Below are 14,012 nucleotides of genomic sequence, written 5' to 3' on the forward strand. Positions count from 1 at the left end.
ACAAAACATTGCTAAAAATAAAGACTCAGCCAACTTCATAGTAAGTTTACTCTTTTAACATTTTATAAATTATGTTGCTATTTGCTCATGGAGTCTGTGATATTTCCTATTTAATTATTACTAGGACAATTATGGATTTTTTGAATATTTATTTTGCAGCCAGCCACTTTCTATTAATTCTTCCAGTTTTTCAATTTCTTCTCTCAGTTTTCTAAGTAGGCAATTGTATTCCCTGTAAATAAGTTATGGTAATTTTTCCTTCTCCTTCCTCACGATCAAGCTTCTTTCCCTTTCTTGGTCGAATGACAGAGAACTTTCAAGAACAGGGGTATATTGAGAGTGCTGTGTAACATCATTTTCATTTTGTTCCTGGCTTTGAGGGGAAAGACATCACACACTGGCCATTGTCTTGGGAGTTATTCCTTGTCATGGCAGAATCAGGTTAACCCCGGTGTGTCCACCCCTGGCCCTGCTCGCAGAGCTTTCCTGCAGAGGAGGCTCTGAAGGCAACGTGCCCAGGCCAGGCTCCACCCACTGTGCTTTCTGCATCTCCTTCCAAGCACCTGTGGTCACTGGGTTTGGCTGATCTTGGAGGGATGTGAGTGGACAGCACTGCTTCTCACTGGAGGTCTGCAGGTCGAGGAGGAGGCTCTGCTCCATGTCCCTCGTCCCCTCCCTGGGACCAGCACCAGCAGATGAGCAAGGGCCTCTCTTCCCCTGGTGGTGGTCGAGGGGCAAGAGGGGAGGCAGGAAAGGGGAAGGACTTTTTTTATTTTTTAAAGAGGCATCTGCTTATTTATTTATTTATTTATTTTGTGTCTGTGTTGGGTCTTTGTTGCTGCGCATGGGCTTTCTCTAGTGATGGCGAGCGGAGGCTACTCTTCCTTGCGGTGCACGAGCTTCTCATTGCTGTGGTTTCTCTTGTTGCACAGCATGGGCTCTAGGTGCGCAAGCTTTAGTAGTTGTGGCACGTGGGCTCCGCAGCTGTGGCTCGCGAGCTCTAGAGCGCAGGCTCAGTAGTTGTGGCGCACGGGCTTAGTTGCTCCGCGGCATGTGGGATCTTCCCAGACCAAGGTTCAAACCCGTGTCCCCTGCATTGGCAGGCGGATTCTTAACCACTGCACCACCAGAGAAGCCCGGGGAAGGACTTTTGAAGTCCAGACTCAGAACTGATATTTTTGCATTTCAGCCATGACAAGCCATATGGCCAAGGCCAAACTCAAGACAAGGAGAAGTGCACTCCATCCTAGATGAGCCACAGCACAGGTGTGGATGCAGGGGGCACCATGCTGCAGTGCACTACAAACTCCACGCCCTCAAAAAGGAACAGAAAGACTGAAGGAACAGCAGAGAGAAATTATAAAAGACATGATATGTTAAACCTACAAAATGTGTAGTTAAGTTTAAAGAACTCTCATTAGCATAAACATTAACTTAATGCAAATATTATATACATCCTCAAAAAAGTTGTAGAAAAAAAAAAGAGGCTGTTAATAATAACCTGGATCTAAAACACTAGATTATTCCATCAAAATATTGTGTTAAATGGGGGTGGCGATAATGAGATATTTAAGAGCTTATTAAATTTCTTATTTTACTTAGAGTTATTTTTCACTTGAGTAAAGGAAGACAGGTTCAAATATGTTTTTCCTCAAAGGCAATAACTAATATAGTAAAATGAGACATATAGCTTCTAATCCACATAAGGAAAAAAAGCAGCATGAAAAAATATTAGCACCATAAGAGAATAATTGGAAAAAATCGGAAAGCAGAAAAGCAGAAGGGCAAAATAAGAGAGTCATAGCAAACATACACTGTGGGCCAGGCCCGCTCTACGGACTCCACGTGCGCTAACTGGTCCACTTCTATCACAACCCCGCGGGGTGGGTCCTGTTGTGACCCGCATTCTGTGGTTGAGGAAACTAAGGTGTTGCCGTAACTTGTATGCAATTAATTAATTAATTATGCAGCTAATAAGAGACAGAGGTGGGATTTGAACCTGAGGAGTCAGAGCCTAGAAGTCCAAGCTCTTAAAATTGCTCTCTTCTCATCGCAGGCTTGCTGATCACCAATCACACTCACTTAGCCTCTACTGCATCAGCTCAGCTGTTATCACATCGAGTCTGACCTGCTTCTCCACCCCTATTAAAAGACAGACTCCCAGGTCATAAGCAACCACAAACAACAACAAATCCAACCCTGGTCTTAACAGAAGACATAGCTGAAACAGAATGACCCACCCCACCCCCGGAAACTCAACATAAAGCAAGGGCCAAAACAGACAGTAGAAATAGACATGAAAATATGCCATGTAAATGGAATGCTGACAAGGACAATGAAAGTGCTAGACAATGCTGAGGTTTGGAGTCTGGAGTTAGATAGAGGATATGGGGAGATGCCAGCAGTGCCTGGAGCTGTACCTCATCCCCAGCCCTGAAGGGGAAGAGGAGGCACAGGGAGTGAAGAGGCAAAGGGTCTTTTTGGAGTGGGGATTCCTTATGGCTCTTCAGGGGACTGTGGGCTTTCGAGCAGGCAGTGCTTCTTGGGAAGCATCCATCCAGTCCCACCCTCTTGTAGGAGAGTCAGGAACCACAGACCTAGGATCAGGACTGGGGTGAGAACTCTGTGAGTTCCGGAAACTCTGCGCTCCGCCCGCCCCCAGCCATTTGCTACTGCCTTCTGCTCGCCCAGAGAAGAAGCCCCTTAAAGCAACAGTGCGCGCCTGTCTCTGGGAGTAAAGCAGGAGGGAAGCTGGGGCTCAGCCCCACTCCAAGAGAAAGCCCAGAGACAAGGGTGGGACGAGGAGGCCAAGTTCTCAGAAGACGAGTAACTCTAGACTCCAGCAAGGATGGAAAAGAGGGTCCACAGTAGGGCTTCCCTGGTGGCGCAGTGGTTGAGAAACCGCGGGTTCGTGCCCCGGTCCGGGAAGATCCCACATGCCGCGGAGCAACTAAGCCCGTGAGCCATGGCCGCTGAGCCTGTGCGTCCGGAGCCTGTGCTCCGCAACGGGAGAGGCCACAACAGTGAGAGGCCCGCATACCGCAAAAAAAAAAAAAAAAAAAAAAAAGAGGGTCCACAGTAAACGGGGACTCTGCAGCACCAGGGCCCCTGAGGGGCATCACCAACTCGAACCTGATCTTCCTGGGAGCAAGTACAAACCTCCACACCACCTCTCAACACACACACATACATATACACACACACACGCACATATACACATACACCCACACACACATACACAAACACATACGCACACACATACACACACACATATATACACACACACATACACAATCACACACACATATACACACACATATACACACATATATACATATACATACACACACACACATGGTCACCCGTTCTGGGCCCACCCGAGGGGCCCAAGGATCTCTGTACTGAATGATGCAGATCCCAGAGAGGTCAGACTCTTCCGGGCTGAACTTTCAAACTCGATGGTTCTCGAATCACCTGGGATTATGCTTGAACAAAGATGGCGGGGCCCTTCCGCCCAGAGACTCTGATTCAGATCTGGGATAGGGCCCACGAGTTTGTACAGCTAACAAAAATGAGAATTCCCAGGTGACACTGATGCTGGCGTCCTGGGGCCACCCTTTGGGTTCTCAGGGGCTGCTATGGTCAGGCTGCAGGAAGAGCAGTTTAGGAGTGTTGACAGACTGGAATGGCCTTGGGAAAGCCTGGAAAAGAGAGGAGGAGTCATGGAAACTGGTGTATGACATCCTGGCAGGTGCCAGGACAAATGTTGTGACAGCAGAAATAAATGGGAAAGGGTCAGATGGAGAGCAATTTCTTCTGTCTGGAAAATTCTACAGCCCTTAAGGCTCCACCAGTCGCAGGATCTTTTATGCTTCCTGTGAACCTGCTGGCATTCCTCAAAAAGTTAAACACAGAAAATTACTATATGACTCAGCAATTCCCCTCCTGGGAATATACCCAAGAGAACTGAAAACACCTGCCCACACAGAAACTTGTATAGGAATGTTCATAGTGGCATAACAGTCAAACAGTGGGAAACAACCCCAAAGTCCATCAACTGGTGACTAGATAAACAAAATGGAATATTATTCAGCCATAAAAAAGGAATGGAGTATTGATCCATGCTACAACACGGATGAACCTGAAAACATGCTAAGTGAAAGAAGCCAGTCACAATGGACTCATATTTTGTCATCCCAGTCCTATAAAATGTCTACAATAAGCAAGGCTATGGAAACGGAATGCAGATTAGTGGTTACCAGGGTCTAGGGTGTGAGGAGAAGAGGAACTATCTATTTTATGGGTGTGGGGTTTCTTTTTGGAGTGATGAAAATGTTCTGGAATTAGACAGTGGGGTGGTTGCACAACATTATAAATATACTAAAAACCACTGAATTGTACATTTTTTTTTTTTTTTTTTTTTTTGCGGTACGCGGGCCTCTCACTGCTGTGGCCTCTCCCGTTGCGGAGCACCGGCTCCGGACGCGCTGGCTCAGCGGCCATGGCTCACGGGCCCAGCCGCTCCGCGGCATGTGGGATCTTCCCAGACCGGGGCACGAACCTGCGTCCCCTGCATCGGCAGGCGGACTCTCAACCACTGCGCCACCAGGGAAGCCCTGAATTGTACATTTAAAAACACTTCAGATTGATATGTACACATTGCTGTATTTAAAATGGACCTACTGTATAAGCACAGGGAACTCTGCTCAATATTAGGTAACAACCTAATAAATGGGAAATGGGAAAATAATTTGACAAAGAATAGACACATATATATGTATAACTGAATCACTGCTGTACACCTGAAACTATCACAACATTGTTAATTAACTATACTCCAATGTAAAATAAAAAGTTAAAACAAAAACAAAAAAATTAAAAAATAAAATACTTCAAATGGTGGATTTTATGTTATGTGCATTTTACTTCAATGAAAAAAATTTTTTTAATAAACTGCTTACATTTTCTTTCTCTCTAGATCCCCTTCAGGAGGGCAAGACTTGAATCCAGGACTTAGAAAGGAGTGTTCACATAGGGAAGAGCAGACTTTGAGGGAAACAGCTCAGAGTGAGTGCCCTGCCCTCATTTACCATGGCTGAGTAACACCTGTAACTATGGGGCATGGAGAACAATTGCTTCCATCCCATACACACAGCTCCTGTTACACAGCAGGAAAATGCCAACCTTCTCTCGGGCATCTTACATTAGAAGCAAACATGCCTGACAAACAACAGCTTTGCTCCTGGTGGCAAAAATCAGTCCAGGGGACCAGTGCTGCCTGGCTTTATTATGGAGTCAGCGGGAGGGGTGGGCAGTTGGCCGCAGGCATCAGTTGGACTGCAACCCAGCACAGACTTGATACAGACAACGCAGGCTTCCCCCACCAAGGCAGTGAGTCACTGGGCTTAACACAGGGGCCCTGAATAGGACCATGCCCTTCCCTCATTCACTTGTTTGTTCATTCAGCATTTATTGAGCAACTGCTACCTGTCAGCTGCTGTACTGGGTGCTGACCCAGCGATAAACGAGTCAGGTGTAACCGAGCTGCTTCTCCTCTGCCTCTGTGGACGCAGGGAGACTCAGGTGAGGCACCTGCCTGCCTGCTTCCATCCCAGGAAAGCACTTCTGCACACACTGCTGTAGCAAGCAGAGGTATGGTTAAGGTATGGGCTGGCTTATGCTGTGCAAAATTTAACCAACAGATCTAGTGACTGAATGCTATGAAGTCTATTTCTTGCTCAAGTTGTCCATGACCAGTAGGGGTCAGTAGGGAGCTCTGCTCTACGCAGTCCTTCAAGGACCCCGACTGATGGAAATTCTACCGTATTGTGGCTGTACTGTTTGGAATCCATGGCTTTCTCCACCACCTGGCAGGAGAAGCAGGTGCTGAGAAGCCTTTGCATTGGCAATTAGAGGCTTCATCCTGGAGGGGATACACTCATGTCCACTCACAATCCATTAACCAGAAAGAGTCAAATATAACCCTCCCATGTGCCCAGCAGGAGAGAATCACTGTGGAAGAGCACTAGAAGCCTCCATGATAGTCTCCTCCAGGCGAGAGCACTCATTTCTTCCTATGGATTTGGTGGACACAAATATCGTAACAATATAAGTAGTAAAAAATGCAAAGGAAGGGCTTCCCTGATGGCGCAGTGGTTGAGAACCCGCCTGCCGATGCAGGGGACACGGGTTCGTGCCCCGGTCCGGGAAGATCCCACATGCCGCGGAGCGGCTGGGCCTGTGAGCCACGGCGGCTGCGCCCTGCGCGTCTGGAGCCTGCGCTCCGCAACGGGAGAGACCACAACAGTGAGAAGCCCGCGTAACGCAAAAAAAAAAAAAAAAAAAAAAAAAAAAAATGCAAAGGAAGATGTTCAGAATCCCATCACCCTAACAAATCAACCATTTTTGGTTTTCATTTCTTTTTCTCTTCCTTTCACTATTCATCTGAATAAATAATTGTACATTGTTTAGTGTTTTTCATCATGTTTTGCTCATTATCATATGACAAACATTTTCCCACAATCTTCATTAGCATTACTGTAATAACTGGCAACGATTTCAATTGATGCGACCATCCTTAATGATTTTTAACTATTCTCTCACCCTTGGCGTACTCATTATACACCAGGCTCCGCACTCACGTTTTACCTGTGTAACCTGGTTCAGTCCTCACAACACTCCTAAAATGCAGACACCCGTTTATTCTCCTGTCCAGGGAAGGAACCCGGGACATGAAGATGGTGAGTAAAAAGCCCAAACCCTCTCAGTGAATAAGTAGCAGAGCCAGAATTTGAACCCACATCTGTCTGGCTCCCAAAGTTCACCCGTGGTCACAGCCAGCTGGTGTCTATTGTGGATCTTGCTTCCAGAAAACCTTCAAGTGTCTCATGGCACCAGAGCTTTTGCTGTTGCCCTGCACCCCAGAGAACCCCCCCTTCCCTGGCACATTAAGACCTTCCCCAAAGTGGGTTCCCAAAGAATTCCAGGTAATGGGATCTTTACTAAGGATTTTCTCCAGGAGACAAGAGGTTACATGGTAAACCATTCAGCAAGACTTTCTGAAAGTTTGTTCTAAACGTGTCTTTCTCAGAATGTGTATATATATATATGTTTATGTATAACTGAATCACTTTGCTGTATAGTAGAAATTAACACAACATTGTAAACAACTAGACTTCAATAAAATAAAATTTAGGGCTTCCCTGGTGGCGCAGTGGTTGAGAGTCCGCCTGCCGATGCAGGGGACACGGGTTCGTGCCCCGGTCCGGGAAGATCCCACATGCCGCGGAGCGGCTGGGCCCGTGAGCCATGGCCGCTGAGCCTGCGCGTCCGGAGCCTGTGCTCCGCAACGGGAGAGGCCGCAGCAGTGAGAGGCCCGCGTACCGCAAAAAAAAAAAAACAAAAGAAAAGCAAAAAACGGGAGGAGTTGAGGCTGAGTGGAATCTGCTGCCTGTGTCTCCTTACCCACGGCAGAGCCGGTTTCTCAGGCTGTGCCCCCCGCCACCCCGTGGGCTTCAAGAGAAGACCACAGTTGTCTGGAACCACGAAGCTGCCAGCCACAGAAAGCAAGCTGCGTTACCCAGGCCCAGAGCAATCGGAACCATGAGCTGGGAAGGAGCCTTGGAGACAGACCAGTATGACTCTGCCCGGCCCCAGCCCGTGTCAGAGCTCAAATCCCTCGGCAGCCCTCCAGGCAGTGACCACCCACTGGTGCTGTGCTGAAAATGTTATGGGTGATTTCAAGCCACCAACGGCTTACACACTGGCTTGAAAATTTCCAAAAATTTAAAATTGGCTCTTGCCAGCTAGTACAGGCTTATACTAGCACCTAGGGCACCACTTCCCTCCACTCTCTTGTTGAGCATCTCCTCTGATGGAAAACCTACAGTGTTCATAATTCATCCCATGCTGGGTTACAGCCAGAAGCTTTGGAAATATTTTCCCCCAGCTGTCTCCTTGCGAATCCCACCGTTGAAGTAAAAGAATCCCTGGGCCACCAGCAGGAATTGGGAACCAGGAAGCTATATGCCTGCTTCAGGATGAGGTCATAGATGCATGTCACCTGCTGCAGAGAAGGCCTTGGTACCTCTGAATGTACTAGGGACCCACGGGCACAGATTCTGGGCCTTCAATGGCATCACTGGGGTACAAGCTGATGCCAATTATGAGTGCCAAGCAGGGAAAAGCAAACAGACCCCACAGTGTAAGGTTGGTGCCACCCTACCTGTAGTCCCTCCCAAAGAGGGCAGGCTTCCACATAAAGTGACTCCAGTGCTCAAATAGCCACCAAAATCAGGTGCAAATGAGTGACACTTTAATCCTGTTGAAAGGGACCTCCGAGTTAAAAACTCAGTAGACACAGAACATCCCTTTATGAAGGATGCCGCTGATTTGTCCCCGGTGGGTGCTGATTAGGAGCAGGTGGGCAAATTTCTCTTTTTAAAGGTCAACAGTAGGGCTGAGTCAACCCAGCAACACTCTGCTAAGTGGTTTACATTTGACGTTGCATTTGATCTCTGCAACAACCTTGCAGAACTGTTATCTCCATTTAATGATTGAGAAGATGCCCTGACTTGGCCATGGTTATATGTCTAATGAGTTGCAGAGCTGTCTGACTTCAAGTCCGGCATGCTTTCCAGTGCACCCCAACTTCCCCCAGGGACCATTGAGCCCATTTCCAGCATCACAGTCTCAAGTTAATGACCACTGTGGTCAACAGTGATATAATTGTCTGCTTAATGTTCCCACCCCCTTTTCTCTGGATGGAGACATGTCAGAACATGGCATCACTGTTCCATCCAATGGTTGTGGTGATTAATGTCGTATTCTATTATGGGCCCATCCCCTTGGCCACAGTGTACTGGCTATGGGAGGCTGTACTGTTGCTCTGGGTGACCCTGGCTTCACTGACATTAGGCTTGGCCAAGTGATTTGCTCTGGCAGCAGCTTTAAGACCAGTGTCCACTCTTTCCCTCTGCCATCAGGCCAAAAATATTCCAGATAGAAACTTGTTCTTCAGCCTGGGTTCCCAAGTGGGGTTCCCAACACGGTACCAAGCCACAGCCCACCCACAATGGACACGCAGCATGAGTGAGGGGTAAACTCTACTGTAGTGAGACACTGAGATTTAGGGTTGGTTTGTGACCATGGCATAACCTCGTCTATCTTAACTGATGCCCCAGCTAGCGGGAATTTGTCACAAGCTGGGTTAATGAAGCCATGACTTGGAAATTTAAAAACTAAGAACCAAGAAAATTCATCAGTTTGGGTGACTAAAGCTGTTACATAAAACTCAGGAGACTGCCGTGTTTTCATGGGTTGAGGAGGAATGGAACCAAGCGTCAGATTAAAGAGAAGAAGCAGACATGGTGAGGAGAGAGAGAAGCCTTGAAACCTGTGCTTCTCCAGCAGCCCTTTAAGCTAACTGGCATCTCGGTCCTTACTCTGCCTTGGTTGTCTTACTCTCCTTGGATTCTCTAATCCTTCCAGGAAGTATGCCTTATTTTTAAGCTAGTTTAAGTTGACTTCTGTCCCTTGCAACCAGAACCCTACCTTACCCATCTCATTTCACAGATGAGACCCTGAGGATAAGAAAATGGATAGGACTTACCCAAGTTCTCAGTGTCCTCTGTGGCAGTACCAAGACTTCACCCCATTTAGTCCAGTGCACTGTCCTCATTCAGCTAGAGGTGCACAGGGGACACTTGGGATTAATCTGGGGCTAAGAATTCTCAGCCAGGGAACTGAGTTCTCAGAATTTGAAGAGAGAGACAAGATTGGGAAAAGTCTAGAATATCAGGATGCTGAAGGACTGACACATAAAGTGGGAACTTTCGGGCTTCCCTGGTGGCGCAGTGGTTGAGAATCTGCCTGCCAATGCAGGGGATACGGGTTCGTGCCCCGGTCCGGGAAGATCCCACATGCCGCGGAGCGGCTGGGCCCGTGAGCCATGGCCGCTGGGCCTGCGCATCCGGAGCCTGTGCCCCGCAACGGGAGAGGCCACAACAGTGAGAGGCCCGCGTACCGCAAAAAAAAAAAAAAAAAAAAAAAAAAAAAAGTGGGAACTTTCCCCCAAGATTTTTTCTCTGAATGTTTCAAGAATATATGTTCATAATTTTTAAAACCTATGTCATTTAGAAAAGTATAAAAAAGAAAGTAAAAAAATCGTCTGAAATCCCATCATTCAGAGAGAAAGCCTGTTGAACTCTTAGTTGAGTACTCATCCGATATTCCTCTAAGCCTATATATATAATATATATATAGCCATATATAAATAGATTCAATTTTACATAAATGGGATTATATTATGTATGTGTGTCTTAGTTCATTCAGGCTGATATAACAGAATACCATACACTGGGTGTCTTACATGCAGCAGAAACTATTTCTCACAGTTCTGGAGGCCGGAAGTCCAAGATCAAGGCGCCAGCTGATTTAGTGTCTGGTGAGAGCCAGCTTCCTGGTTCACAGACATGTTTCCTTCCTGCTGTGTCTTCTCATGGTGGACGCAAGTAGGCAACTCTCTGGGGTCTCTGTTACAAGGGCATAATCCCACTAAGGAGGGCTCCACACTTATGACCTGGTCACCTCCCAAAGCCCCCACTTCCTATACCCTCACAGGGATTAGGTTTCAAAATATGAATCGTTCAGGGACATATTTAGTCTATAGCAATGTGGTTTTGCAAACTTCCTTTTACACTTAACATTATGTCGTGAACATTTTTTCTGCCTATAAGTACAGAGTCACATTGTTATCATTAATGGCTACAAAATTCTCCACGCTATGGAGGAGCTCATCCTGGCATGTCCTCTGTGAGATTCCATTAAGTACATAACATAGCACAAGAGCTGAGAGCTGGTGTCCGGAGTTAAACTGCCTCAGTTTAAATCCCAGTCCCCCATTTTCCAGCTCTGGGAACTTGGGGAAGTTGCTTGACTTCTCTGTCCTGTCTCCCCTTCTGTAAAATGGAGATGCTAACACTATCTTTCTATTCAGCTGGAGTTAGTAGGGGGGTTTGGAGAGATTTGTTTTGTTTTTGAGAATTAAGCAAGTTAATACACAGGAAGCACCTAGAACAGTGCCTGCATCACAGTAACATCTCAGTATATGTCATTATTACTTAATTAACCCATCCCTTAGCTATAGACATTTAGATTGTTTCCAATTTTTCACTGTTATAAATCCTTTATGCAAAGCAGTAAACATCCACTGTATGCATTTGGTTCACTTGTCAAATTATCTCATTAGATAAATTCTTGAAAATGGATTTGCTTGGTTTATGGCTCTACGCATAAAGTATTCAATTTTGTTCTTACACTGCTTTCTGGAAATAATACTAATTTACATTCTCAGCAACAGTGAGAAGAGAATGCCTGTTTTCCCAAGCCCCACGCCAACGTTGACTTTTGTCAATATTTTAAAATTTGCCAATCAAGAAAGTAAAAAGCACAACCTTCCAAACGTCTTAGTTGTATTTATTTCATTGCAGGAGAGGATGGCTATTTTGTCCTATTTACCGGATGTTTTGTCCGATTTACTGGATATTGTGAATTGCCTGCTGGTCTCTTTAATTCTCTGTTCTATTAGGGTGATCATCTTTTCTGGTAATGACTGTAAAAGTTCTTTGTAAATTATGTACATTAAAATGTTGCTGTAGGGCTTCCCTGGTGGCGCAGTGGTTGAGAGTCCGCCTGCCAATGCAGGAGACACGGGTTCGTGCCCTGGTCCGGGAAGATCCCACATGCCGCGGAGCAACTAAGCCCGTGAGCCATGGCCGCTGAGCCTGTGCGTCCGGAGCCTGTGCTCCGCAACGGGAGAGGCCACAACAGTGAGAGGCCCGCATACCGAAAAATAAAAAATAAAAAAAATAAATAAATAAAATGTTGCTGTAGTATTAGGTCTACCAGATAAAAGACAGGACATCCAGTTCAGTTTGACTATCAGATAAACAAATAATGGCACATACTCATACAAAACATTATGTTGTCTACCTGAAATTCAAATTTAACTGAGTGTTTGTATTTCTATTAGTCAAATGTAGCAATCTCATATCATATATATACATATATATAGTAAGTATCTTTTCCATTTTGTCATTTACTTTTTAACTTATTTTATGGTGTCTTTCTTAATTCTAAATTTATTTATTTATTTTTGGCTGCATTGGGTCTTCATTGCTGCACGCAGGCTTTCTCTAGTTGCAGCGAGCGGTGGCTTTTCTTGTTGCAGAGCACGGGATCTAGGCGCATGGGCTTCAGTAAGTGTGGCACACGGGCTCAGTAGTTGTGGCTCGCGGGCTCTAGAGCACAAGCTCAGTAGTTGTGGCACACGGGCTTAGTTGCTCAGCGGCATGTGAGATCTTCTCGGACCAGGGCTCGAACCCGTGTCCCCTGCATTAGCAGGTGGATTCTTAACCACTGAGCCACCAGGGAAGTCCCTTATGGTGTCTTTTTTAACAAAGACATTTATTTGGATTTTTAATAAATCATACCTATCAGTCTTTTCCTTCATAGTTTCATGATATACTTAGAATTTCACAATCACAGGTTTACAACAAATATTCACCTATATATTCATCTAATTATTTTTTGGCTTCACTTTCTTACCTTCAGTATTGGATGGATTTGGTATTTATTTTGGCCTAGGGAACTATGTAGAAAATCAGCTTCCACTAGTCCAGTATCATTTTTTGAAAAATTCCTCTATTGAATCAACTTGGAGTGCCACATTTTAACACCACAATTTCTCACATACTTCTAAATTCGGGTCCTTCGCCCTGCTCCACTGAACACTCATCTCTGGGGCGGTAACATGCTGTTTTAATTACTGTGGCTTTGTGATAAAGACGGTGTAGTGTGAGGGAGGTTTAAGCACAGGTGCAGAGGTTATGGAGGCAGAATGCCTGCATCACCTCCCTAATCCCCCACTCCTAGCTGTGTGATTTGGGGTGTGATATTTATCCTACAGGGCCTGCATTTTCTTATCTGAAAGTGACAGAAATATTAGTATCTGCATCACAGGTTTGTTGTGAGGATCAGAATGCATTAATACATGTAAAGCACTTCCTTAAATAGTAAGCGCTGGGTCACTGTTGCATTTTATTATTCCTTCATGCATGTTTGCATTCTTTCATTTTAATATCCAACAGGCCTAGTTTCTCTTCTTTATCAACATTATGTTGACTCTTCTCTCTTTATGCTTCCACATGAGACCTACAATCATTATGTCAAGTGGAAAAAAGATTCTACCTGGAATTTGATGAAGACTCTATTGAATTTACAGGTAAAGAGGATGTCACAAGGTTACAATGTTGGCGTATTTTTGTCCCAGAATAAGGATTGTGTCTTAATAGATTCCAGTCTTCTTTGGTGCCTCAGTAGACAGTAGAAGTTTTTAACAAAGTAGAATATATTCCCTGGTAAATTTATATTCCTAGCTTTTTATGGTTTTGCTAGTAGTAAGAATGATATTTTTTTCCACTGGCATTTCTAACTGGTCAGTAAATGCACAGGAACGCTGTTAATTTGGAATGTTTATTTTGTAACCTGCCAGTTCCTTGGAAAAGACTACAATTTCACTCAATCTTCAGTTTGGATTTTCCATCTAAACAAGCATATCTGCTGCATCTAGCCATTGTTTTTCTTCTACTTCCCAATTTTTTAAAAGCCGCCCCCATTTATTGTTTGTTTTACAAAGGCACAACTTCAGTGTTTTTACACCTTTTTCCTTTTCTTGTCTAATTGCATTAACCAGACTTTCCAAACCAGCCTCTTGGTCTTGCTCCTAACTTTGATGGAAACGTTTGTCTCGCTATGAAGCATAATGCAGGCGGATCCTCTGAGAGAGGTATCTGCTTTCCCATGAAGGAAATATCTGATGGGAACGCTTGTGAACAGCATATCACAGAAGCCCAGACTGGTCTGTGCGCCTGCAGGGGGCTCTTGGGTCCCCTCCGCGCTATCCACGCTCTGGTCTGGGGGCTGAAGTTTTTCCCTGCGTTTCCGCTTGAACA

This window comes from Kogia breviceps, chromosome 3, assembly GCF_026419965.1.
Source record: "Kogia breviceps isolate mKogBre1 chromosome 3, mKogBre1 haplotype 1, whole genome shotgun sequence".
NCBI lineage: Eukaryota > Metazoa > Chordata > Mammalia > Artiodactyla > Physeteridae > Kogia > Kogia breviceps.